Source organism: Trichomycterus rosablanca, chromosome 11 (genome assembly GCF_030014385.1).
Source record: "Trichomycterus rosablanca isolate fTriRos1 chromosome 11, fTriRos1.hap1, whole genome shotgun sequence".
In the NCBI taxonomy this organism is placed as follows: domain Eukaryota; kingdom Metazoa; phylum Chordata; class Actinopteri; order Siluriformes; family Trichomycteridae; genus Trichomycterus; species Trichomycterus rosablanca.
Window position 1 is genome coordinate 21394910 of NC_085998.1, and position 26626 is coordinate 21421535.

Consider the following 26626-nt stretch of genomic DNA (forward strand, 5'->3'; position numbering starts at 1 on the left):
CTCCTCCGAGCCATGCGCAGTCCTTAGCAGCCCCTCTCTTATTCACTCATGTTTCTGCACAGGCGCCTCTATCTGCAAACCAGGGTCCTTACACATCGTTTAAAGACCCCACCCACATAGTCCGGTCATCCCGCCCTAGCAGACATGGTAGCCGATTAGAGTCTGCTGCAGGCACAGCCAATTCTGCCTGCTAGATGGCGCCCAGCTGACCGGTGGCAAAGCTGAGTTTCGAACCGAGGAGTTCTGAATCTCGGCGCTGGTGTGCTAGTGGAATATCCCGCTGCGCCACCTGGGCACCCTGATAAGGTTTTTGCCATGTTGTGTAAAGCCTAAACTGGTAAACCAATAAACACAAACATGAAATTAAAATGATAAATAATTCTCAGGTTATTTATGGTCAATGTAACTTAATGTTCATAACTTTATTCATTCTAATATTCAATATATTTTCATCTGTAGTGAACAAAATAAAATTCTATTAAAATGATTTTCTAAATGTTCTACTGTTATGTCTCTTTAAAGTGCACTGCCTTGTTCTAAATAAACTCATAATTACAAGGCGCAGAAAATCAGGTTCAACACACACTTTTTGAAAATGACCCTAGGAGCCGTGTTTGCCTTTTATTTATTACTTACTATTTTTTCTTTTTTAAAGGCCCAGTCCAGTGGTTTGGCTTGTCTGGCTGTGGATGCAGCATTTTTCAGCTCCTCAGTAAAAGAAAATGACGAGATAATAGATTATGCAGCACTATGTTTTGTAAAAGTGGTCCGCAATAAATAGCAGATAATAGCTCTTGAGCATTTACTCGGTCTTAATTAGAACAGCAGTGACACTAACATAAACACGCCAGAAAGAATATCAAGCAGTTATCACACAGTACAACAACATTTTCTAATAGGAAAACACAATGTATTCTGTGATGAGTATCTTTCTATTTTAAATATAGATCTTACTCAATGGGAACTAAATTATACAACATCCTAAATAATTAAAATCATTATTCTTATTTTTTTATGTAGGTGCATATTTAGATTATTTATACTTTCCAAAAGTTGTGATTCAGCAAGTCTGAGCAATTTATTTTTTTATTTCCCAACTGTGGGGTTCATTCAGAGTTGACTGACCCTTGTGCATTGAGGACGTAATCCTAAAATTACTTATATTGCTTTTTGGACTGCAGACTTGTGTTTTGGCATAAGGACGACCCGTTTGTGTTTTGGCATAAGGACGACCCGTACAGTTATACACGGAGGGGGGTTTATCCAGAAACAAGTGTTGTGCTGTCATTTGTAACTCATAGTTTTAGCTAAATAATTATTTTTATTCATATGCAGTATTCACTCTGAAACGCTCACTTTGTCATTTTTACGTTCTTGCTCATTGCTTAACATTTACACTAGTCTTAAAAAATCTCGAACATCATTTTCTATTTCATTATTATTTATTTAATTATTTATGTAATTATTTATTTTATTATTTTTTATTATTATTTTATTATTTTATTATACTTTTTTATTATTTATTTTATTATTTTTATTATTTTATGTCTAATGATTCTACTGACTACTTTAAATAAACATTTTATGTTACAGTATGAAATAGATTTCACTGGTAACTATACATTAATTTATTATAAACTTTAGGTTAAGTTTAGGTTAAAACATTTTGTTGAGAGCACTAGTTTAAACATATGTGCTTGTTGAGCTACCACAGTTTTAGGTTAGTTATTTGTGGCAACAACACACAAGCATTTAGTTTCATTAATATAAATATTATGTAAGAATGTCTATTATATCTTTGAAAAAGAACTTATTTATTATTGTTATTATATAATAATAATAATGTACTTATTACTTAAAATTATTATTGCACTTTTGCACTTGGTACCATAAGAGAACTGAATCTGCTTAGCAGCAAGAGGCAGCAAGATATCATCATTATTATTTTTTTTAAATGCATTTTCTCCCTTTTTCTCCCGATTTTTAGTGCATCCAATTTATACCCAATTGTGTTATGCTTCCTCTCTACTGGTGCTGACCCTCGCCCCAATTGAGGAGTGTGAACTGACACACATCTGACATGTGTGCAGTAGCCAACTGCATCTTTTCATATGCGGATCAGCCTTGTGCACGGAAAGCCACACCATGATCGCATTATTCCTTGACTCTGTGCAGACACCATCAATCAGCCAGCAGAGGTCGTAATTGCATCAGTTATGAGGTCCCTATCCGGCTCCCTCCCTGGATGAACAACAGCCAAACGTTGTTCATGCAGCCGTCCAGCCCGATTCGATATGATGTATTCGAAATCCCAGCTGTGGTGTGCTAGTGTATTTTACCCCTGCGCCACCTGAGTGGCTAAGATATCATTCTTAAAGCTAATGACCTGTGAGCTTGACCTAAGGAAAATCTGACAACCTGGTGTCAAGCATGCATGTATTTTATCCCTATGTAATAACCAGAAAAAACATTTTCACTGACGCGTCGTAGAGCACATCCAAACACAAACTTTCTTTATTACAGAGGTAATTTCAGTTATCTAAAAGGCCCGCTGAGAAAACACCCACATAGTATGCACACACATGGTGCAGTAATAATGATAATAAATATGAATATCATTTTCAGTGTATATATTAATCTGTCACACTTACATTGATGAATTAAGTTGCCAAAAGGGTTTACTGCTTTTTTAATGCTACACTTTTGCTTACATGTGGACCCTGGACTGGGCACCAGTCCATCGCAGGGCAGACACACATACACACACACACACACACCCATTCACCTATAGGGCAATTTAGTGTCTCCAATTAATCTGACTTGCATGTTTTTGGACTGTGGGAAGAAACCGGAGCTCCCGGAGGAAACCCATGCAGACACGGGGAGAACATGCAAACTCCACACAGAAAGGACCCGGACCGCCCCGCCTGGGAATCGAACCCAGGACCTTCTTCCTGTGAAACATATCTTAATCAGTTTCAACACTACTGAGCATATTTTGGATGTATTAAAACCTTGATTGTATGTCAGACATACTCATCCAAGATTGCTGCCTGTCTTCACAAATGTTTTTTCACAGTTATGGGCACAAATTTCCACAGACACACCTCAAAATCTTGTGGAAAATGTTTCCAGAAAGAAGGGGAGGGCTTTATATAAATGTACAAAATTTTGGAATGGGATGTCCAACAAGCGCATGGTCAGCTGTCCAGATACTTCTGGTCCTACAAAATCTAAACTCATTACTATGTTTACCTGGAAACTGTTAATAATGTTACTTTGTATATAGTTCTTTCATAGGTCTGTTGCATAATTATCAAGCTACGAAAGAAATGGTTAACAGTGCAGTGGAGAAAGAGTGGACCATGGGTCTGGTGGGTGGGTGGATGTCTGGGTTTGTATGTTGGGGTTCAGACATCTCCTGTCATGCTCTCTACAGCGCTCCTTCATCTAACAGTTTGCTCTCAGCTTTTTCCAGGATAGAGAGATAGAGAAAGAGAGAGAGAGAGAGAGAGAGAGAGAGAATGAGAGAACGAAAAGAGAGAAGGAGAGAGAGGGAGTAAGGCTGGTGTGTGTGGGCGAGTCTGATCTGCAATTAACGCTGGCTGTCAGAAGGAGAAGGCTGGCGTTTACACCATCGCTTCTAAATCACTGAGTGAAACACTTTCCTCTTCTCTCTCTTCCCTGCCTCTCAGGAAAATTTCTTTCCTTAGGAGGAGGAACCAGCAGGAAGCAAAGTATCGTGACAGGAAGCAAGTGTGTACAAGTGCAGCGTTCGATCGGCCTGGATTTCAGGCCTGAGCAGAGATTTTCCGCACTTTGATCATTGGGTGAGTCCTGGTTTTTATTTTTATGTACTTCTTTTGCTTTCTTTGACAGTATTGCGGTATTTTGAGAAAGACAGAAGTTTTCTGCTGCCACGTGAAAGCTTGATGCTTGCTTGGTGTTTTAAATGCAATGAAGTGAACCTGGTATAATAATAATAAATAAATGTTGGCACAGCTATGAAATCCTGCATGTTCAGTAAATCTTTGACTTAATGTGTTAGTGTAAACAGTTGTCTTATTCATGGCCATGTTTCAGCTTCACAAGAACATAGCAGTGAGTACTACACTCTCTGACAGCCGGACAGCGTCTAGCTGTCTAACTTGTGTTAGCTGCAGGTGGCAAAGTATGCTTGGTTCAGTTGTAGGGTTAGCCACAGTACATTTCATAATCATCAGCATAATCATGTAGTCATACAAAGAAATTTGTGCCTAGTTATTTAGAGGTTTAGATCAATTTACTATAGTGACTTCAGCTATATAAACTTCATTTGTATAAAGATAATCTAGTAGCCAAAAAACACAACACAACAAATTCTCAACTCAAGAAACAGAATATAAATTCCAAAACAAAACCAAACTAGGGCTCCCGAATGGTGCAACATTCTAGTAATCTAGCCCATCACTATGTTATCGACTGTCTGGGCTCCCACACAGACATGGCTATGTCTGAGTGAGAGGATGACTAAAGCTTTAGCTGGATTTTTCTCCTGTTTCACTTTTAAACTTGTGTTATAGCTCGGGTTTCTGAGAAATTGTAAGAGTCAGCTTTTTATTTCAGTGTTTTTATATTATATTTGTGTTATGTTTAGTGTATACGTTTCAAAAACCACATTATTTTACATTGGCCTAAAATATATGCAAATCCACGGGACCATGGAACACATTAACAGGTTTCCCTTACATTCTTATGGGAAAAAAATACCTTAAAACTCAACGTCTTTTAAACTCAATGCCACTCCCAGAACCAATTGACGTTGAGTTTTAAGGTACCACTGTAAAAGTTTTAGCATAAGTACTGTTTTAATGGAGCATATTGAACATATTTTTGTGCGGAGTCATTGATATTAAACACATTATTGTCAGTGCTCACTGATACTCTCTTTTTATAAGCCAGATCTTTTTTTTCAGAGTAAAGTGTGAAGCCACTTTAACCACTGGGCTCCAAATATTTCCCAGATCAGCTGTTTGGAACGGGTGACACTCCTGCCTAATGCCTTGTAAATCCTTACATGGTTTTCTTTTTGTTTCGACAGCCCTCTCACTCTTTGTGCTGCGCATGCTCAGGGCCAACATGATTCATTGTTTACTGGAGCACCATCATTGAGTTTGAAATTCCAGCATTCTCCCGTGAGACCTGGAGGCAGGATGCAGAATCTTGAACCCAGCAGATAATGTTTTAGCTGTAGTTTTGCTTGTGTGGGCAACTTCAAAGTTTTTTTTTTCCTCGGAGGCACATCTCTGAGGGTCTTTCAGTGAATAACTCGGAGGCCTAAATGGGCAGCAACATGAATATGCATGGCTCCAGTGCACACATTTTATGTGTGATTTAGCCTCGCTCAGATTTTTCTCTCTGTTATCTGTGGGTTCTGGGTTGGCTAGCTAAAGCCATTGGAACGCACAGTGTCCCAGCGGGGTCAGTCGGCTTTGAGGGAAGGCTCCAAAACCAGAAACCTCCGGCTGCCTCCCAGTTTGTTGCATGTTTGATGCTAAAAAGGTTAGCCCAGGGTACGAGAAACATGCTAGACAAACAGAAAGATCATTGCTTAAGACATGTAGGAAAATATTAGCTCCTTGTCACTTTTCCCCGCACCTCCGTACTGCACACAAACATGGGCTTGTTACAATCCTTAAATAGACTTCCCTCAAATGTGCCAAATAAAACCATATATCAGGGCTCTGGCTCCACAGTTCTTAGTTCATTAGGTGGCCCTTAATACGTATCAGTAATGACTTTTGAACGCATTTACCCTCAGAATTAGCAAACGTAGGCCTCTGAACCACATGTGTGTATAAATATTACACAAATTCTGACATATCCAGTGTTCACATATTTTTGTAAGGGGAATCATGGAGTTATAATTAAACAAGAACATGTGAGGGGGCTTTCAGCGGCAAATTATCTGGCTAGACGCGTGTCAGCTGAATGTATTTTTATTGCTCTATTTTTTGGTACCTAGAAAAGCCTTTTGAAAAGTCATGCAATTATTCTTGTCTCCATTATTAAGTACTTACTTTAGAAATACATGTTGGAACAAGTTGAGATTGTTGGGTTAATGAACGGATCACCCAAAATGTCTATAACTGGCAGTGACTTTTGGGGACACATAAATATAATCTCTTGAGACGCCAAACTACCAATAGTTTATATGTCAGGCTATTGTCGGCAGTAATGAATGCTGGAATAGTGATAATTTTCATAAAACTGTTGTGGTCACATTATGGCAGAGACCCATTGTATCCAATTTCCAATTAAATGCAAGACTTATATTTAAGATTTTTATGGTGGGAAAAAGAATAAAGACTTCACAGATTTAAACAGCCACTGTCTGAAATGTAGCTAGTGTTTACAATCTTAAATTCACTCTGAACTTAAAAACATGAATTTAATCGGTTAATTTTGGGGCAAAGCAGTCAGCACACCACAAGTTATGTTTTTTTCCATACAAAACATAGACTGTGTTCTTTTAAAGAGAAGTTGGAAAGTGTAATGTTTCAGGTTATGTGTAAGCAAGGTTCATTGTTATTTGTAAATCTCACTTTTTCTACCCATGATTCATGCAAATTTAATTGCTCACCACTGCTAGGTTGCCACTGTAGGGCCCTTGAGCAAGGCTCTTAACCCTCAATTGCTTTGCATGTATACTGTCACAACTGTAAGTCGCTTTGGATAAAAGTGTCTGCTAAATGCTGTAAATGTAAATGTAATTGCTTGTAGTCTGGACTTCTAGCTATTGGCCTGTTAGCTATACCTAGGGCCCTACAAAATTTACGGGGAAATGTGCTTAATTTCACAGACCTCGTTTTTCAATAATCACAGATTACACAGATGTTTAAAGAAAAGTGCCACATTTCATGGCAGTCATTAAATAACAATCATAAACTGACTGATAGGATCAATGGAAGCTACAATACACAGCACAGCCTACCTTAATAGCCTCCTCTCAAAGACCAAAATACTCGTCTGTGTTTTGACCCTCCATTCCTTTGGAGTTTTCCAAACTCATTTACCCGAGTCATGTTTTTATCTGCTTCACACTTCGACATCTTGAACATTTTGTCTAACTGTTTGCGAGTGTCTTTAGAGTTTGCCGAGTTTATAACTGTACATAGACAAACTATCGGGAGAATAAAACTTTACTGGTTCGTTCTTTTGAGCACAAACTACAGAGAGATGATCACGTGTGTAAAGAAGCACACTTGAAATCCCCAAAGGAACAATATGCACTTAATACGTAAACACATACATCAAACATTGTCAGCACACTACACCACAGAAAAGTCTGTTACACTAATGTTATTGCTGTATGATCGCCTCATATTACATATTGCGCCTCATATTTCATTCACTACGCAAATAAAAAACGTTAAATCGCTAAACACAAACCTTAAATTTAGAATTTTACAGCAAATTGCATATTACACGGGAGACGGCTCTTTTCACGGACCGTGACACGATTTTCACGGCCGTGAATTAGGTAGGGCTTTAGCTATAAGCTAATGTTATCTACATGAAGCTGGGATTGTAATGATATAGTTTTAGATTTGTCTACTTCAGAAAACCGTTGTTGTTTAACACAGCATCAAAAAAATGGTGAATGGAGAAAATGATCACAGTGCTAAACGTGTATGTTTATCAGTTAAATTCCAGCGAGTTAACACACGTTCTTTTCATTGCATTTTACAAAATGTACTGACTTTTTTATAGTATAGTACAGATTCACCGAGCGTTTTATTAGGTACATATATCATATATGTACATTCTATAATTGTTTTATAGGTCACACCTTTAAAAAAGATAAACTTGCATGTTTGAATGTCACCCTTAGTATCACATTTTTCAATTGAAAAGGACCCCCATGGGACACCCACTGATCAGCTGGGCAGTTCTTAGCACTGCAATGACTTTGTAATGACATGATACTGTGTGTGTTGTAATTGTTTGAGTGTATTAGGTGCGATCAGGTTCTTGGGACACTTCAGTGTCAGTGCTGAGAGGAGAAGGGTACTTCAAAAAAACTGAAATAGCAACAGCATCCTGTGATCAGAACGCGTCTACTGATAGAAAAACTAGACAAAGATTAATACATATTGTGCATGCATAACTCTAGTATCTAACTCTCTGACTCTCTGACTCTGACTCTCTCTGACTAACTGTACTCCTACAACGAGTACTAACAGGGTCTGTGTTCCTAAGGAAGAGGCCAGTAAACAGTATTTAAAATCCCAACAAGACTGCTGTATATCGGCTGGGCTGAGCTGCCACATGAACAACGATTGGCCTGTTGTTCATATGGGGTGGGGTATTAAGCCGGAAAGGGACTCCTCGTAACTGATGCACTACGACCTCTGCTGGCTGATTGATGGCTCCTGCATAGAGGCCTGCACAGAGGCGGATCAGGGTGTGTCTCTCTGTACAAAAGACTGATTCGCATATATGCACTCGCCTAGTGTGGGTGACAAAATGCATACAGCTGCTGCCCACGTGTTGGAGGGGGCGTGGGTTAGCTTCGTTCTCTTTAAATCAGAGCCGGGGTCGTGCTGTACATGATACATTCATACCAGAGCAGACACTACCATTGACATGGGGTGTGACAAATTGTAGAGAGCAACAGATGGGCTACAATCGATAAATGTTTACTCACAAATAAAAGCATCACCAAATGTATTCACCAGATACTGTATGTGTACCTTATAAATGCCAGGTAAATCTAATTCCCCATGTAACTCCATCCACGAAAACATTAGCAGAGTATGGGTGGTGTACTTAGCCGAAAGAATTGGCCTCAACTGACCTTTCGACTGCCCTTGCTCTTGACCTGTGCTGGTAAGCCATCTCATACAGCTCAATCAGCACATACACTGCTGAGCGGAGTAGAGAAGATTAGGGATCGATGCGCTCGCCTCGTTCCATTTGCCCTTCCTGTAGGAGTGAAGGAAACATCCCTTCTATGCGTGTTCTGGTCAGCGGGTCATGTGGTGTACTATGATAATTAGCAAGTACAATATCATGGGCACAGTTCTGTTTATCAGAGTAAAGCCGAGGTCATGCAAGTGGTTTCTGTAGAATTCTGAGAAATTGTTGCATATTTTAGGAGCAAAACATTTGGCTCAAGAGTTAAATAAAATGACTAGTAACATAACAATATGTATTCCAAATTTATGGCTATTAATGTAAAGTAGGTTCCACTTGTGTTGCTGTAAAAGTCTACACTGTTTTTAAAGGTTTTTTATTGGATTTTTACTAGCAATTTATTGCCAGTCATAACACTCAGCTATACAGTTATACCTTTGGGCAATTTAGAACATCTAGCCAATACACAAACTGTCATTTTCAGAAGGTGAGGAAAACTGGAGTATCAAAAGGTAACCCAAATAAAAATATACAACACATGGTAATGAAACGGAGATCAAATTCAAGTCTCTTCTACCTGCTGTGCCACCATGCTGCTCCTAGTGTCATACAGTAGATTTAAAGTGTATATGATGTCTTCTAACTATCTATAACCTGGCTTACAGCCAGTTAGGGGGCTGTTATATTTGTGCTTGTTATTGTTTTAACTAGAGATGTACCGATCAGGGTTTTTGGCACCGATTTCGATCTCCGATCTCCTTTCAGGGCGATCGGCCGATAGCCGATTCCGATCGGGGTGGGGTGGGGGGGGGGGGGGGGGGGTGCAACATGCCCACACACACACACGCAGGTTTAATGTTATCCAGTTCAGGCTGAAAAAAAAACTTAAAAAGAGCCTCACAGTGAAGATAAACCGGAGACAAACGCAACAGCGCGCGTGTGTGTTTGTGCCTTTAAGAGATGAGCTGTTTAGTGTCGCTAAGTGATTCATGAGTCGATTCGTTTTCATGCGATGCGTAAGTTCTTCTTCTCGGTTATCTCTCCGTGTTTACTGTTATTAATTAAATGTCATGGTTTTAAATAAACACCAGATACTTCAGAACAGTTTGTGTGACTCTTTTACATTAAAAAGCTTAATTTAAAAGCTTAATTAAACTGCTATCACCACAGATCTGTAACCGAGTCAGACTCATTCCGTCTAAAAGTTTTCTGATGATCCTAAAAGTTCAGCAGATGATCCTGAACTAACGAATTTGGTAATGAATAAACTTTTGCCTCGGATTGGCTCTGTAATGTTTTCTGTTCTCATCTAAATCACAAGCAAGAACCGCTCACGATTTACCAAAGTGAACCAGGAGTTTATATAACGTGCTGATAGAATCGACTCAGATGTGACCGGGTTGAATTATCTTTTTAAAGTAAATATTTCAATCAGCAAAATTACATAGTATGTATGATGCACAATGTTAATGATGTTATTTTAGGTCATGAAGAGCTTTCACGATGGTTTCTGTACGATTGTTGACGAATTTTGATGCGATGGTTGGTGCTTTGTAGCTCAAAGTCTGGATCAATCCACTGAGCTGTTAACTTAACGTGATCTTTTATATATCACACGATCGGATCGGCTACTTTTAGGAAATATCGGCCGATTGCCGATAGCATATTTTGATTAAAAATCGGCCGATACCGATTCGTAGCCGATCGATCGTCCTATCTCTAGTTTTAACTGTATGCTAAGTTACCGTATTTTCCGCACCATAAGGCGCACCGAATTATAAGGCGCAGTCTCAATTACGGGGTCTATTTCTGTACTTAACCCATACATAAGGCGCACCGTATTATAAGGTGCATGCAAACAAATGTTGTTTTGCAGCATACCAGTAGTATACCTACCGGAGGCGTGGCGGAGGTAAGCGTACGTACTGTACGTATTACGTAATGTTCTCTGATTGGTTTATCGCTGCCAGCGTACGTAGTGTACGTATTACGTCCCTGTGTCAGCGGGAAATGGTCCGATAGTCAATCAAGCGGAGCGCTTACCAAAGTCGCACAAGAAAATTTTTACAGATTTTGGAACTCAGTGCACACATAAGGCGCACCGGATTATAAGGCGCACGGCAGATTTTTGAGAAAATTTAAGGCTCTTAGGTGCGCCTTATATTGCGGAAAATACGGTAGCTTAGCTCACCTGCAGCCCACTGACTGTTTGGCAGGCAAGGAAGTTTGGTCATATACAGTGGTGCATCCCCACATATGTCTATGTTTAGCTAGATTTTTCTCCTGTTTCACTTTTAAACTTGTGTTATAGCTCGGGGTTCTGACATAGGTTTTTCAATTGTATTTCAGCGTTTTTATATTATATTAGTGTTATTTTCAGTGTATAAACGTTAAAAACAACCTCATTATTTTCTATCAGCCTAAAATATGCAGTTCCACAGGTAAAGGAACACATTAACAGGTTTCCCATACATCCTTATGGGAAAAAATACCTTAAAACTCAATGCCTTTTAAACTCGACGCCACTCCCAGAACCAATTGATGTCGAGTTTCAAGGTACCACTGTATTTCCATGTAGTGGCTTAAAATTATATTACAAATTTTTAATTTTTAATTTAATTTACTAGGTGATTTTGCAAATCAGGGCACTCAGGTTGCGCACCACTCCTAAAATCCAATTTTAAATATCAGTGGTGCTACTGGCAGCGAAAATCTACACAAACATGATTGCCTGTGTCTAAAGAGGGTGGCTGAAGCACTATGATAGACTAGATTGGCGTCCTGTTCAGGGTATTCCTGCTTTGCATCCAGTGTTACCCAATGGAACTGGACCTGCCTTGACACTGACCACTATTAATGGTCATATTTTATACACGTTGGTTACATTCATGACAGGACAGGTAATTACTAGTTACTCAAGATTCATCAGTAAAGTCTTTAATGTCAAACACATGTCATGGCATGGGAATCGAACCCAGGCGACAGTGCAACTCACCAAGCCACCGTGCCACCCCAACAAATTAATATAATGATTCAAAATAATGTTCTTCAAAGAAAGATATATCTCCTCTACAGTGCATAGTATCATTAAATAATTCTGGAGGAATTTTAGTGCATAAAGGGCAAGGGTACAGACCTAAGCTGAACACCCATGATCTTGCTGTGAGGCAACAGTGCTATCCATTGAGCCAATGTGCCACCCTACTATTAATGGTTTATTGAAATGAAATGAGCTAAAAATTGCAGATCAAAAATTAAATGAATAAAAAGAATGTAAAGTAATGGCTAACTTCACCATGATTGGCGGTTATTGGCGAGTCCATGTACCACTGCCAGTGTGTTCTTAATCTTTTTACACAGACCAGCAAGTTTGCATTTGGATATCTGATATTTAGTTATGTAAAACTTTGGGAAAATACAACATGGTATCATGATAACATTACAGTTGATTATTCTGCATAACATTTTGTTGATTAATACAATAACATTGTATACATGACCAGCCCTTGCTTGATTCTTATGTCTTCAGTACTCATGCCAGTACTGGCTTCCCTAAAGCTGGGGGGTCAAGTTGTATTCACAAGGTGTGTGTTTAGCTGTAGAGCCAGAGCAGTGGTCCAAATCTGCAGCTAATCCTCTTTCCACCCCGCATTGATCCTTCTCCTCATGCTGTTCACTCAGGGTTGAGAGAGAGGGCTTTACTCACTGCATGAACTAAATAAAATAAAAAACATGGAGGAACTAATTGGCCAAGTCCAGCGCTGAGTGACTCACTGTGGATTACATCATTTTTCCCACTCCAGCACTTGGTCTGCGCTAGACGATTGAGGCCGTCTGTGCTGCTGTAAGCACTTTTAGCTAGGGTTTTGTTACCTTAGGCATTAATGTCAGTGATAATATTGTGAAGATTTTCATGTTAGCATATGATGGGATCATGAATTTGATTGGTGTTTTTGTACACAGTAAATTGTACCATTAACAAAACTGCTGTTTTACTTAAATTTTTATTAAAATGATTCTGATTGAGAGCAGAAGATATTATTTTGATATTAAGAAATAAAAATATATTTTAATTTAATAATATTTCAGTGTTCTTGTGGTTAAATTATCTTAATTATGCTTTTGTTCAATTTAGCTTTAAAATATATATTTTATTATTTAAATTATCATAATTGTTTTAATTATTTTATTTTAATTAATAATTATTAATTATTTTTGTTGAAATAGAACTTTTTTAGGAGTTTTTTTCATTTAGATTTTTACATTTTACCACTGCTTTATCCTGGTCATTGTTTCAGTGGGTCAGACATTCCCAGAATCAGTGGAATCCCCCAAACCTTGCCAATCATGTCTGTATGTAGATGCCCGAGTGGCCTAATATTCAAACCTTGGATCTTATTGGTATTGGGCTAGCTCAGTTACTGTTGTGCCAAGAGTTTTATTAGCAAATGTTTAATTTGATCCTCAAAACAACTTTAAGTCAGCAGCTAAAGGTGGTGACACATAGCTCCAAGACCTGGGAGTCTTGGGTATTAACCTAGCCTCTGGTAAAAGTCTTGTGACGACATCTAAAAGCATGGTACATGTGGATTTGCTACTCTAAATTGAATTCAGTGTAAATGAGCACATAGGATGAACTCTGATAAGGATTAGCAGTAAGTAAAGTAAAAAAAATAAATGAAGGAATTATTAATGTGTATGTACTAGTTCAAATATGTAGAGTGATTGTGCGAATGTGCTAAGGAAAGCTCTGCTTAAATCTAGCCCTATATAAAAAGATCTTAAAATAAATAAAGAACTGGAATAAATAGGTAAAGAAACATGGTTTTATATTTAAGCAATTACTGCCTCACCATGCTCATATATTAAAATGCTGAGACACATGAGTTTGGATCAAGAAGACTGTAATAAAAACTGTAAGTGAAGGTTCATTGTTGGGGAATGTATGGTTAGTGTTTAAATAGAAACAATGACTACTGTTACATCTGTATTTGAAAGACATCAGTTAATAGGAATGGAAATGATAGTAAAATTGGATACTCAATAAGCTTGATTCTTGTGCATTAGCATATTAACAAAACAGCAGCAGCTTAGATGATTGACTTTGCCAGTCATTCCAACTGATGTGTCATGACAGCGCTCTCCACCACCATTCTCAAAACAACAATTTAGGGCAGTGGTCCCCAACCACCGGGCCGCGGACCGGTACCGGTCTGTGGGTCATTTATTACCGGGCCGCACAGAAATAATAATTAATTAGAGATCGCTAAATCAGCAATGAATACACTGCTTCCTTTACCAACACACAGGTGTTTATCATCTCATATCACCCCCAGGTGGAAGCAGCATCTCGTTGCAGTGAAAAAAGCTAATTTGTGAGTAGTATAGTTATTCTATTTTAAACTAATAATAACAAGATAAACAATGAACTTTGTTCCACAATAATAATTTACAGTTAACTTTTTGTTTCTTTGCTAAAATGCTTGCAATTCTGGATCAACCCATTGCTGGGTCCCTTCACTCACTTACTCACTCACTCACTCACTCACTCACTCACTCACTCACTACCTAATTGCAATGTAAAGTAGCAAGAAAACAGTAAGAAAATGAGAGTACAGAAAGAAAACAGCCATGAAGACAACATACACAGCTCCTCGCAGTTGTTGGAGGTGAAAGGTTAAAATCCAGGTCCCCATGATGCTTAAGCTGTGCATCACCCACACTACCTGCTCTGCTTTATGCTGCTCACTAGAAAGTTAATGTTTGCATTGTTTTGCAAAATGAACATGACCTTGCCAGAGGCGAAGATCCCGGAGATGGAAATGTTTGCAATGTTAGCAGTAACTCTGTAACTTAACATTTTAGCTATGGCTAACTTGCAATTTGATGTTTATGTTCTTGTGATCTATAAATGCAGTTTAACATTCTGAAAATGAAATTTTTGGGACCACCTAAAGACCTAACTAACACTAATTAGGACAATAAATGAACATCGGGTAAAACAGTGTACAAAGGAACAAATCACAGACGGGGGGCAGCCACCAGGAGTGGAAACAGACAGAGGGGCAATGGAAACAAGCAACACTAAAAGGGAAAATCAGTAAATATAATAAACTAACATGGACAATTGTGTATGTAATTTACACAGACTAATTCCACCTCATAAGCGGCATGGTGGCTTGGTGGGTAGCATAGTCGCCTCACAGCAAGAAGGCCCTGGCTTCAATTCGCTGATTGAGCGGTCTGGGTCCTTTTATGTAAAGTTTGCCTGTTCTCCCCATGTCTGCGTGGGTTTCCTCTGGGAGCTCCGGTTTCCTCCCACAGTCCAAAGACATGCAGTCAAGTTAATTAAAGTTACTAAAATTGTTTGTGTGTTTGCCCTGTGATGGACTGGTGACCTATCTGGGTGTTTCCTATTTTTCGCCTAGTAAATTGTACCCACCGTGACTATAAATAGGATAAAGTGGTGGTAAATCAGACAACAAATAAATAAATGAATAAATTTCACCTTATGACTAACTGATAACATGTCGCTTTGTTTTAATGAATAACAACAGCTGGATTTTTCGAGTTGGCCTAAATGAACTGCCCCAACTAAGCCAAGAACGAACCAGGTTTAATATTTTAGCCAAAAAAACTTTTCATTGCACTGTGAGTCTCTCCTGTATGAGGAAATAATACCCCCCTCGACAGTCAAATTTGGATTTATTGGGTTGTTTTTGGAGCCACAGCTGAAAGGCAGTGCCCATGTTTGTTTCATATCTTCTCACGTTTTTATAGGTCTCAGGGGATCAACACTCACCCACATCTTTAGAAGCATCTCCTTATCCTTTCATTACAGTAGACTTTGGTAGAGTGGGAAAAAAACTGCTATCACTTACACAATAAGTTTTCATATTGTTGAAAAAAATGTTGTGAACGAGTAATTCAGTGCTAATGCAGTTATTCTTAAGCCGTAAGTGGCCTTAAACAGGTAATGTTAAGCCATTAAATACACAGTTTGTTTATTAGGATTTTAACGTCATGTTTTACACTTTGGTTACATCCATGACAGGAATGGTAGTCACTCATTACACAAGATTAATCAGTTCACAAGCTTATATCAAACACAGTCATGGACAATTTACTGTCTCCAATTCACCTCACTTACATGTCTTTGGACTGTGGAAGGAAACCCACGCGGACACGGGGAGAACATGCAAACTCCACACAGAAAGGACCCGGACCGCCCCACCTGAGGATCGAACCCAGGACTTTCTTGCTGTGAGGCGACAGTGTTACCCACTTAGCCACCGTGCCACCCTTTAAATACACATTAAAATACTAAATTATTGCATTTTTGTAATGCTCAAAAATGCATCATTATATTCTTATTATAATATCTAATTAATTAAAGATTGACATCCACATCTTCCAATTGTAGACACTTTTGTTAAACAAGCCAAAAATGCTGCTAAATGTTTTGTGTGTAAAAGTTGAAATAAAAACAGCAGTTTTGCATAAGTGTGATGTTGTTGGTTCTGTATTTACTCCTTTACAATATTTGTTTCACAGTCTTAGCATCGTTATTTAGATAGCTACTTTAACCATGGTGCATTGAGACGTATTATTACTGCTTAGTTGTTTGAGAGGAGAAATCGGTATTGGATTGGTATCGGTATCGGCAGATACTCAATTTGCAGTATCAGTATTGGTATTGGACATTAAAAAGGTGGTATCGAGCCAGCCCTTACGCTTACTGATGAACACTTGGAAGCCTGCTTAAGAATTGGCACCAGCAGCTACTGTCCAGACTACACAAACCTGGCTGACACTATTCAGTGTAAATCATCAGAATAAGGTTAGTGTGGTTTTTCAGTCGCTTGTTCTGTAATGCTGAATATCAATATAGGCAACATAGCGCATTAAAAAAAGCTTCAATGCTTATTTGAAAAATGATGAGGCCAACCATAAAAAGTAGATTGCCATGACCTGTTGACTGAAATAGTAGATCTCAAGCCACGGAAGTGTGTAAATAAAATAGAACATTTTACATGCAGTATGACTATAATGAACTATATTTGAAACTGTTTATCCTTAGCAATTTTTTAGTTTATGTTTTTAAGTTCATGAAACATCACATATTAGTAAATCTAAAGTATATATTCTCTTAACATTTCACAAAGTAAAAAGAGCTCATATCATACAATCACAATAGGTGCGAGGCAGGAAGTGGGGCTTCTGAGGTGCTCCCAGGAGTCTAACATACACACACAGGGGGCTGATGGCTCTGCACGATGCAGTTTGCACCTGTGTTCTGCACCCCACAGCACCCTCTCCACACCCCCCTCCCGCTCAGTGGTAGCTTCAAACCGCAGCTGTGTTTTGCGCCGCATCACATGTTGCATGTTCTGAATATCTGAACTCAACTCAGTATTGTCAAGTGTGCACTTCATATCTGACATGATTCTAAAACACAGCATACATATTTGGACTGAATGGTTCAGCTTCGATATGGCAACAAAACAGCTCACCTTTGGGTTGGCACTGTGGCATCATGTGGTACTAAGTGTGAATTTTATTTGCACTTGGTAGTTTTCTCACCCTAACCACGTCACTGAGCTCTTAGACATTCCTCAATTGCAGGCTGACGTCACGCTGAGCTGAAAACACGTTTGTCATTTTGTGAACAAAAGGCCAAGCCAAGCCATGCGATGCTCCTGGGTGTGTCACTTTTGTTGACATCATATTTGACTAGTGGCACGGTTCTCTTGTTGTGTTCCAACCCTTTTACCTGGACTTTTTATTACCCTCATCACCATTTTAATTGAAAGTAAACTTAGACATAAAGTGCCCCAAACTTTATTCTATTACTTGATGATAAATGATAATAGTAAAAAAAAATGACCAATAAGATTAAGCTTATAAGATGTTCTCTAGCTGAGAAAAAGATGGGTTTTATAGTTTGTTGCATACAGCTGTTACCCCATTGCCAGACAAATGGGTACGGTTTGTAAAATGCACCTAATTCATTTAAATTTAACGAAAACAATTAGAATTTTAATCAGCTTCATTGTATATACACTATATTGCCAAAAGTATTCACTCACCCATCCAAATAATTGAATTTAGGTGTTCCAATCACTTCCATGGCCACAGGTGTATAAAACCAAGCACCTAGGCATGCAGACTGCTTCTACAAACATTTGTGAAAGCATGGGTCACTCTTAGGAGCTCAGTGAATTCCAGCGTGGCACCGTTATATGATGCCACCTGTGCAACAAGTCCAGTGTGAAATTTCCTCACTACTAAATATTCCACAGATGACTGTCAGTGGTATTATCAGTGGTATTGAACATCTGTAACAACAGCTCAAATGCTCGCACATAATCTACACGCTCCGCCATGACATTACTACTCTTAACTTTCGTTAAGCAACGCCCACCGTTGATGACGCAGACTTGGTTCTTAAAACCCGGTGGAAACGCACGTCTGTTCTCTACAGAACACCAAGGTTCTAAGAAACCTGAACAGAACCGGTTCAAGAACCATGGTTATTTTGGTGGAAAAGCCCTATCAGTTAAGGGCCAGAGTTACATGACAGAGCCAACAATTTTCTGACTGATTGCCCAAAGCTCTACTAACTTATCCAAAACTTGAGGATATTGAGTCTTGGTGGTTTATATACTATCTAGACTTCCTGAGGAAACTCTTACATATTACATAGTACAACCCCAAATCAGAGTTATCAAGTTATATAATAAAAAAAACATTTACTTTGACTTTTATTTTATTGCAGACAGGATGAACCTACTTCATTTCGTTTATTAAGTAACATCCATGCCTGCATTTCAGGCCTGCACATTCCAAAAAAAGTTGGGACAGTAAAGCATTTACCACTTTGTAATGTTGCCATTCTTCCTGCAAACACGTCTTAAAATGTGCAACAGTCGTCGTCTCATTTTTCGTTTCAAAATTCTCTACACATTCTCTATTGGGGACAGGTCAGGAATGCAGGCAGGCCAGTCCAGTACCCATACCCTCTTGTTTTTTTAAAAATTTTATTTACATTTTCCATACTGTCCCAACTTTTTCTGATTTGGGGTTGTATTATTAGTTTGTCTGCGCATTACTAAATATATATAAGATAAAATGCTAATTTAAGTCTTTTCTATAAGGTTGTCAGTCTTCAACCTTAACCACATTAGGTCAAAAGCTTGCTGATGCAGGATCATCACAGACACTGCAGAGAAATGATCATGACCCTAATCCACAGTGATGTAATTCCTGTAATATATGACCACATTGATTTGTCATCACCGTAAAAGGTCTAGTGACATGCACAGCCCTGATACTAGGAGCCCTAGTAAGATTGTAGTTACTTTACACGAAATAGGATTTTATCCTGGCTTTGCTGACAAACCTGTATGGGTCCATATTCATTTAAATGCTTCAGTAATTTAAATATGACTGACTAGTTCTGCCAAAAACAACAGTCTGTTTCAAATCACAGTTCTCAATACTTAATCACCTTGTTTCCCTACTGCTTGTGGTATAAAGTTCGTTATAGATTCTGGCTTTGGAGAAGAAGCAGTTTGTTTCCTCTCATTAAAAACCCACCCAATCGTATTAGGTATCTCAGTGCTGTAACCCGAGCATTGACTTAACTCCCATCGAACATAGATCATTACTTGAAGGGGTCAGCCATGACTATTCGTCACGAGGCTGTCGAATGATACAGGCGGGTGGATGAGAAGGTTCACCAGCCGATACCGAGCAGTTGACCTCTGTCCATGTAAGGACAAGAAATGAAAGCCAGGACAAGGAGGTATCAGCTTCACAGGCTCTGGCGCTTCTGAGCCAAGGAAAACATGATACCATTCCCTGTAGGGAAAAAAAGCCCAATTACACAATCAGTGCGCAGCGGATTTTGACAACGAGAAGTGCACTTGATGGATGTGTTTTACATGAGGAAAGGCTTTTCTGCTACATAAAAATAGACAAGTATGGACATGTAGATGGTTGTAAAAACCATGTATCTAAAACATGGTTAATCTGTGCTTAATGATTTCTCTAAATAATTATTCTATTCCAAGCAATCAAGCCATCTTTGGATATTCAGTTTTCATTATGGTCTTATTTATTTTTGTATATTTTTTGTACTCAATCCCTGTCTCCATGGAATGCTCTGCTGATCCAGTTGAAACACTAGAAGAAGGGTGAGTGCCACAGATATCTCAGCTGTTCTTTATTGGAAACCCTACTTGGCAAGGGTTTCTCACTCTCTGAGCCCTTATCTGCTTAACTGCCCTTGCTTGGCACTTGGCTGAGCTTCTATCATTACCCTAGTTGCCCAAACAATTGTAAACTTACACAGTTGGAGGAATAGAAAAACAGCAAACTCGTTCCAAACTACAGGGCCCCAGGAGAGCTAAAGCAGTAATGGTACAGACTAAAAGGCTATACATTTTTAAATAGTGGCTGTCTTTTACACAGGAGCTTTCACTTAAACACCAGCACAGTATACTGCTGGTGATGTACTTATTGGCTGTGCAGGCACCATCAATCAGCCAGCAGAGGACGTAATTGCACCAGTCATGGGAGAGAGACCCCATCCGGCTTAGTCCTGCCATATCTGAACAACAGGCCAATCGTTGTTCATGTGGCCACTCAGCCTTAGCCAGCAGGCAGAGCTGAGATTCGATACGATGTATTCGAGATCCCAGCTGTGGTTCTAGCGTGTGTTTTTATCGCTGCGCCACCTGAGCGGCCTAACAAATGCTGTTTTAACTAAATGGGCACAAATTCCATAAAATGTAACAAAAGGTTGGGGAAAAATCTTCTAGATGCACAGGGAATGGGTGCAAGATGATAGTGATTTTAATGGTTTTGGAATTGGATGTCCAACAAGCTCATACTTAGGTATCCATATACTTTTGGCCATATAGTGTATACTCGAGTAAGTTTTTTTTCCATGCAGTTGTGCTTTTTTTGAAGAAGAAGATAAGGAATGATGTTAGTAGAGATGTTTAGTATCTGATCCACTACTGTGTGTACGAGTGGTACATGAGGCACATTAATTTATTAATGCATGGCATCTCTAATATCCTCATGTGCTCTGTTCCCAGAGCAGAAAGATCATCTCAAATCATCTGCACTGTTTACCATTTTCTAGTTTAGATCTGGGCAACATCAAAGAGACTTTTATGCCACTTCAGACAACTCACAGGCTCTGTTTGGGGGCACGAGGGGGCATATGACAGAGAACTGGTACACCTCTGTTTCCCTGTCATTCTCTGTGCTCAAGGAAAACCTTGCAAAAACACCCAGGGACACATGACATCACTTCAGACAATTACAGAAAATGCTTTTATTTTACTTGACTCATGTTTCTGTGCAGCACCCACTTTGTGGGTGATGTTATTTGTGGTAATACTTGTTACTGTGTCATCTTATTTCCTTTTAAAACTAATGCATGTATGCTTTAAAGGGATTCAAGCAAACTGTTTAGTCGTTTTGATTGTAGACTAGAGAAAATCACAGATGCATCACTCTTTGCCTGAGCAAAACTTGCACCAGGTGAATGCTCTGTCTGCACGAAATGGACCTAATCGTATGTTGAGGGTCATCGCTGTATCCTTGAGAAAACGAGAATCCATTCATCGGCTCGGTTTCCAAACCTGACTGACGCAAATGGATCACTGGGAATAGGAGCGTCCCCGCAGTAATTATGTTACAATGCTTCTCCCGCGCACGACCATGGGGTGGGGGAGCAGTGGCACATCGTTTGTTCTATTGCATTTTTTTAAATTGTATGTCCCTATTGCCATGCACATTGAGGCAAATGTCTGCACGTACAGATAGACACACACTAGGACTAGACTGTAGCAGGTCAGACCCAGTTTTGGCTGTGACATTTACCAAGCATTATAGATGAAGATGCCAGTAGATGCTTTAGAAAAGTCAGTCCCAGTTGTGCTCTCTCTCTATTAAGGACTCGATTCAGACCGTAAATATCCTGATTATGTCTATCGTCCTTGAATAAAGACCTTTTAAAGTTTTGGCCCAGACGAAACATACAACAGATAGTTTCTAGGAACTGTTTTGCATTTGGAACCAAATTACTAATAAGGACACCAGAACATTGGCCAGTAGCAGTGGTGGCTCAGTGGTTAAGGTATTGGACTAATAATCAGAAGTTTTCAGATCAATCCTTGCCACAGTTGGGCTCCTGAGCAAGGCTTTGTACCCCTGAACAAGGTATTGGGAAAAGTGTGGCATAAATTCCACTTGATTTTGGGAACGTTTTCGTGAATCGCAAATCTCCTGATTTGCCGGTTCCAAAACATACGCTATTGGATTCAGATCTGCTAACTAAAGAGGATATAAAAGCTCATGATGCTGGAAGTAGCCCAACAACGTGTAAGCAACTAGACCAACTAGGCATAACATTATGACCACTGACAGGTATAACACTGATTATCTCTTCATCACGGCACCTGTTAGTGGGTGGGATATATTAGGCAGCAAGTGAACATTTTATCCTCAAAGTTGATGTGTTAGAAGCAGGAAAAATGGGCAAGGGTAAGGATTTCAGCGAGTTTGACAAAAGCCAGATTGTGATGGTTAGACGACTGGGTCAGAGCATCTCCAAAACTGCAGCTCTTGTGGGGTGTTCACGATCTGCAGTGGTCAGTGTCTATCAGAAGTGGTCCAAGGATGGAACACGTACCACCTACCTAAGCATTGTTGCAGACCATGTACTCCCTTACATGGAAACGGTATTCCCTGATGGCTGTGGCCTCTTTCAGCAGGATAATGCGCCCTGCCACAAAGCAAAAATGGTTCAGGAATGGTTTGAGGAGCACAACAACTAGTTTGAGGTGTTGACTTGGCCTCCAAATTCCCCAGATCTCAATTCAAACGAACATCTGTGGGATGTGCTGGACAAACAAGTCCGATCCATGGAGGCCCCACCTCACAACTTACAGGAGTTAAAGGATCTGCTGCTAACATCTTGGTGCCAGATACCTTCAAGGGTCTAGTGGAGTCCATGCCTTGACGGGTCATAATGTTATGCCTGATCGGTGTATACGATTGTTTGTGACATTCAAACAATATTCCAGTTGCATTAGGTAGCCCAGTGTGCCAACATTCTTTGTACTATAATATTACCAACACCAGTCTTAATTATTGCTGCAAAGCAGGGTGGGTCCATAGATTCATGTTGTTTACTCCAAATTCTTCTATCTGTATCTGTCAATCTGTATTTTGTAGCAGAAATACAGAATTCAACAGTCCAGGCATTTTGAACCAGAATGATAATTCCTTTCCAATCTCTCTGATCAACAAGACGTTTTTGCCTGCAGAGTTGCCACTTACTGGATGTTTTTTGTTTTAGCATTGTCTACATTGACATTTTTCGGCATTTAGCAGACGCTCTTATACAGAGCGACTTACAAAAGTGCTTCCACAGTAAACATTTCCCTACTCTAGATAAGTAGACAACAGTCCAAGGATACAAATCTGCTGAAGCTCTGTTAGTAAGATGCTACAGAAAGAGGCTGGAGTGAGTCCCAGAAGTTTTCGACATATGAAGTATAAAGCATGCATCTAAACATTTGATTGCACACAAGTCCCTTCCATAATCTGAATAGGCCTTCTCATAAAAAAAAGCAACCAAACTGTATCATGTTGTCAGCTGAACGTCGTTCCTTTACTACTGCAGGGGTTGAGTTTGTGCCATGTGATCATCAGGCCTCTGAAGAGCTGTGGGACCTTCTTCATCTTGGGAGTTTTGAATGTGGCGATGGCATTCTGGAGGTGATAAGTGGCTTTCTACCCTGCCGTGTAGCTCGTCAGGGTTATGTGCTAACCAAGCGATTGTGAGAACCGGCATTGATCCGGCCCGGGATAACATAGCGTTCAGTAGGGAGCTGCAAAGAGATGGCACTCGCTGGCAGAGATTAACCACTTGCTGCTTGGTATTTCGATGGTGTTAGGCGGCAGTGCTGGCTCCACAACTGTCATTGCCAATCAGCTTGAGTTAGAATGCAATGCCATGCAAAAATTGGGTCTTCACTTTGCAAACATAGCCATTACTAGGTTTTATTATTTTGGCATGCCCATTTGACACTTGTAATCAGGTTTACATATTTTCAAGATTGCAATTAACCACTTGCTCTTTTGTATCTAGGCAGTGTTTATTGGCAGTGCCGACAGTGTTAATTATTTTATATAGATTTTTTCGTTTATTTATTTTCTTCCCTTTTTATCCTGACTTTTAGCTTATCCAATTGCATTATGCTTCCTTTCTACTGATGCCGATCCCCGCCCTGATTGAGGAGAGCGAGACTGACACACACACCCCCTCTAACACATGTGCAGTAGCCGACTGCATCTTTTCACCTACATGAAGCGATTTCATGTGCAGATCAGCTTTGTGTACGGAGAGTCACACCCTGATCATCGCATTATTCCTCAACCCTGTGCAGGTGCCATCAATCGGCCAGTAGAGGTCATGACTGCATCAGTTATGAGGTCCCTATTTGGCTCCCACCCTGTATGAACAACAGCCAATTGTTGTTCATGTAGGCACCCAGCCCACCCGGATGGCAGAGCTGAGTTTTGAACCGACGAGTTTGAAATGTCAGCTCTAATGCACTAGCGTGTTTTACCGCTGCGCCACCTGAGCGCCAGTGTTAATTATTTTAAATCTTTATTTAACTGACAATAGTTTGATTTATAATGTTTTCACTCATCAACTTTATTGTATTCTGTAAGTATTAACACATTTAGAATTTGATGTCTCCAACAAACCCCAAAAAGTTGTGTGTGCTCGACTGGCCTGCGCCTGCAATCCAGATCTATCTCCAATTAAAATGTATATAAAGAGGAGACTCAGGAGATGGCGACCACAGATTTTTGAGCAGCTAAAGTGATGTATCAAGCAAGAATGGAGAAAAAATCCACTTGCAAAACTGCAACAATTAGTGTCCTAGTGTTTCTAAACCATTAAAAAAGTGTCATTAATAGGAAAGCTGATGAAATACAGTGCTAAACACGCCACTGTTGCAGTGTTGCAGGCATTAAATTCTAAATTTGTTACTATTTATAAACTATGAAGGTGATCAGTGAAAACATGACTACTTCTGTCACCACTTTGTAGTTCTACAATTACTGACTGTAGTCCATCTGTTTCTCTGCATGCTTTGTTAGCCCCCTTTCATGCTGTTCTTCAATGGTCAGGACTCTCCCAGGACTACTACACAGCAGGTATTATTTGGGTGGTGGATCATTCTTAGCACTGCAGTGACACTGACATGGTGTAGAAAAATAGATCAGTAGAAAAAACAGTCGGTAATTGTAGAACTACAAAGTGCTTCTATATGGTAAGTAGAGCTGATAAAATGGACAGTGATTGTAGAAACGAGGTGGTTTTAATGTTAAGGCTGATCAGTGTATATTCACACACACTCACATTCAGAAGGTTTACATCTAAAGACCAGAACATGCACATGCACACCTTCCATCCACAATACAAAATACACAAATTTTTGCAGTGTTAGCAGGCCTGCGTGAGAGATTAGAGTTGCTGATAGGAGATGATAAGAGAGATAGGCTTGTGTAGAAAACAAACCAGCTTCCGTTTAACTCTGAATATACATATGGTCAAACCACCATAATTCACCACATCTCAATAATGGTTATGTTTGTGTGACCTAAACCTGGTGTGAACATTATTCTTAGGAATGCAGCCGTGTGCCGGGTGTAGCTGTCAGTGTGGTGATACGGGTTCCTGACAATAAAAAGACTAAAACTCGGACACACCTCTGTTAACTCCAGCTAGGGACACAAACACTGCCACATGGAACCATTAGTCAATTCTTAAACATTCTCAGTCGGCACATCGTATGCTTGTGGAAACGCTGTCAGTGCCTATTTCTATCCATTTTGCAGAACTGAAACTGAGCTATTTTGGATCACACCTCATCCTTCCCCTTTCCCTCTCCGACACTCATGCACACATGAAATCACAATCGATGGAAAAGCAGCAAGAATAGCGTAGGCAGCAGCAGCAGCAAGAAAGAAAAAAAAATGACCGCGGTTTCTTCATGCTATGTCTTTGCAGAATCTGTTGGATTCCACCTTCCAAATATAGTCATCGTCAGTTTTTCTTCTTTGTTTGGTGACTTTTCCGAATGCTCCCCTTGGCCCTGGTAGACAGCGAACTGTTTTACATATTTGCGAGATTGTGTGAGAATTCACAAGTTAGTATAGATCTTACATAATACAACACTTTTTGTTAAACACATTTAATCATATTGTGGATTTAATTGTAATATCAGATGAAAACACATCTTCCCCTGAAATGCTTTTCAGGAACTAGAATTAAATCGGTTCTTAGAAAGCTTCATACCAAATAAACTTAATGAATATCACTTGAGTGGCACTGAAGGGTTGGTACCACACACTACTGCAAAAATAAAATTCTTATGAACATTGATGGAGGCCAAAAGTCTGAGACCATGCTTCAATTTTGTACAACTTAAACTAGGCAAAAGATCAGACCTGGTCATTGTACGGCCCGCGGGCCGGGAGACATCCCCAACCGGCCCGCATGAGGTCCGTGGCAATTAAAAATCAGACGTAAATAAATGTACATCACACATGCCATGTAACAGGACTGTTTTGATGGGACCGCTATGTCTTTAAATTTCCGCAAGTTTGGATTTACGTGTGTGCGAGT

The 26626-nt window shown here is 39.6% G+C and overlaps 1 protein-coding gene across 8 annotated transcripts in view; it reads left to right on the forward strand.

Moving 5' to 3' along the window:
- Positions 1 to 26626, forward strand: part of mef2aa (myocyte enhancer factor 2aa) — a 197161-nt gene that overhangs the window by 18395 nt on the left and 152140 nt on the right. For 6 of the 8 annotated variants that reach the window (XM_063005291.1, XM_063005296.1, XM_063005298.1 and 3 more), the window contains exon 2: positions 3696 to 3830. The gene's annotated coding sequence lies outside the window, so the exon portion shown is untranslated. The remainder of the gene's footprint in view (positions 1 to 3695; positions 3831 to 26626) is intronic. The other 2 variants (XM_063005293.1, XM_063005295.1) reach the window with 1 other exon arrangement.